At 48.9% G+C, this 2,765-nt stretch overlaps 1 pseudogene; it reads left to right on the forward strand.

The window, feature by feature from the left end:
- The first annotated feature begins 881 nt into the window (after window positions 1-881).
- Window positions 882-2,448, forward strand: LOC122762918 (annotated as a pseudogene).
- The last annotated feature ends 317 nt before the right edge of the window (window positions 2,449-2,765 follow it).

Genomic DNA, 2,765 nt, shown 5'->3' on the forward strand with positions numbered 1-2,765 from the left:
ACTGACTCTTCAGTCTGTGTGTGTGTCTGTCTATCTGTGTCTGTGTGTGCGTGTGTGTGTGTGTGTCTGTGTGTCATGTCTGTGTCTGTGTGTCTTGATGTGTGTGTCTGTCTGTGTCTGTGTGTGTGTCGCGTCTGTCTGTGTGTCTGTGTGTGCGTGTGTGAGTGTGTCATGTCTAGCCAATAATGTCTGCTCTAGCATGTGTGTGTATGTGTACATATATCTGTAATATGTCAATCTATGTATGCAATATGTATGTAATATATCTATCTGTATGTATGTATGTATCTTTAATAATGTAATACATAATGTGTATGAGTAATGTACTTATGTCTATTAATATGTGTCTGTAATGTGTATTTGTGTGTCTGTGTGTGTACATATGTCTGTGTGTGTGCATGTGTGTGTGTAGTGTGTCTGTCTGTGTGTGTGTGTCTGTGTGTGTGTGTGTGTCTGTGTGTCAGTCTGTTATGCTTTGTGTGTGTGTGTGTGAGAGTATGTGTCTATCTGTGTGTGTGTAAGTGTGTGTGTGTGTGTGAAGTATGTGTGTGTGTGTACATATGCGTGTGTGTGTCACGTGTGTGTGTGTATGTCTAATATGCATATGTGTCTGTGTAATGAAATGTGTGTAATATGTCTATGTCAGTGTAATAATATTGTGTGTGTGAGTAATGTGTGTATGTGTGTGTGAGTGTGTGTGTGTGTGTGTGTGTGGAGAGTGTGTGTGTGCGTGTGTGTCTGGGCGTGTGTGTCTGGCGTGTGTGTGTGTCTGTGTGCGTGCGTGTGTGTGTGTCTGTGTGTGTCTGTGTGTGTGTTTGTGTGTTCAGACCCAGATGCTCACATATGCTCTTACATTTCTCTAAGAGTGAACGATGTGAACGATGATCGTTAGAAGCAGAATGTGTACACACACACAGACACACACAGACACACACAGACAGACACACACACACACAGTAGATTGAGTGAAAGAGTCTGTGTGGAAGTAAACACTTGATTGTTCATTCTGCTGAAAACTGTGACACATCTTTGTTTCAGCGGCTTTGAAAGGAGCTGCAGGTCCTGGATTATTATCATGGATTCAGCTTGAGAGTTAACCCTTAACATCAGACTAGCATAAGCTGGAAAAAGGAATCCTCACTGGGTGCACTACTTACTTACTAGTACTCCACTCGACATAAACATGCTGGTGAAGTCGGCCGTGGGTCAGTGCAGAGGGCCCTCACCAAGTCTGGTCAGCCTCCCATCAGAGCCTTAATGGATGACCTGACTGTCACAACACCACATGTCCAGAGCAGGACAGGAGCAGGTGGATCCTGAAAGGCCTGGAGGAGCTGGCCACATGGGCCCGCATGAGCTTCAAGCCAGCAAAATCCACATCCCTTGTGCTGAATAAAGGTCACTGACAGGTTCCACTTCACACTTGGCAACACCAGGATACCAGCCATCATAGAGAAACCGGTGAAGAGCCTGGGGAAGGGTTCCGACTGCAGCCATCCGCTCTACCGACCAAGATCTGGAAACTTGGCTGGCCTCAGTGGACAAATCGGGCCTTCCAGGCAAGTTCAAGGCCTGGATTTACCAACATGGCTCCCAAGGATCCTCTGGCCCCTCTTGGTCTATGAAGTCCCAATCTCCACAGTTGAGGGCTTCGAGAGAAGAGTCAGTCGGTGGCTGGGTCTACCTCGGAGCTTGAGCAGGATTGCCCTGTACGGGCAGAGCAACATCCTGAGGCATTCCTATGAGCAGCCTGAATGAGGAGCCTGAATGAGGAGTTCATGGTGATTCATTGTATTAGGTTCTTAATCCAGGCTGTCTACGATGTTCTACCAAGCCCATCCAACTTGCTCTGCTGATGGAAGGTGGACTCACCAGCCTGTGCTCTGTGCCAGAAGAGAGGGACCCTGGAGCACAACTTGAATCCAAAAGCCCTGGACGACGGGTGCGACCACTGGAGCCATGACCAAGACTTGAGGGCTGTAGCGAACACCACCTGCAGTGGAATTGACGAATGCAAGTGCCGTCGCCCAGTAAAGAAGAGCATCACTTTTGTGAGGGCCGGGGAGAGGCCACCAGTTACAGCCAGAACCACCTCCTCTGGCCTCCTGGCAACGGCACAAGATTGGGAGCTCAGGCTGGATTCGGTCCTCACCTCAGCAACAGCTAAGCAGATTGTTGTCCTGGACCTCACTGTCCCCTGGGAAGACCACACTGAGGAGGCCAACAAGAGAAAGAGGGCCAAATATGCTGCACTGGTGGAGGAGTGCCAGACGCCAGCCCATAGAGGTGGGATGCAGAGGGTTCGCAGGCCAGTCTCTATGCAGGGCCTATAACATGCTGGACATCACTGGAGTCAGAAGGTGAAGGGCCATCAAGGAGGCCACTGACGCAGAGGAAGTTGCTTCAAGGTGGCTGTGGATCAGGAGAGGAGACACGTGGGTGGGGTAGCGCTACCTGGACACAAGCCAGGGCTTGATCACCCTCGGCTGGTTCGCCTGGACCAGAGTGTATGATGTTTGAAAGACCCGAAACACTCCAGGACTCCAGGTCACATCACTGAGGATGTGTCCTGGTTGCATCATAGTTATAAAACCTCAGAGTCGTCAGGTTCAGTCAGAAACTGTAGACACTGATCTTTGTTTGCATCAGCCTCATGATTATAATAATTAGCTTTCACATGAAAAAAACACTCACTCACTCACTCACTCACATTTTGCAGATGAAAAGAAAAGACTGGAATTTCTGTGGGCCACACCTGAGAGCCC

Source organism: Solea senegalensis, unplaced genomic scaffold (assembly GCF_019176455.1).
Source record: "Solea senegalensis isolate Sse05_10M unplaced genomic scaffold, IFAPA_SoseM_1 scf7180000016217, whole genome shotgun sequence".
Lineage (NCBI taxonomy): Eukaryota > Metazoa > Chordata > Actinopteri > Pleuronectiformes > Soleidae > Solea > Solea senegalensis.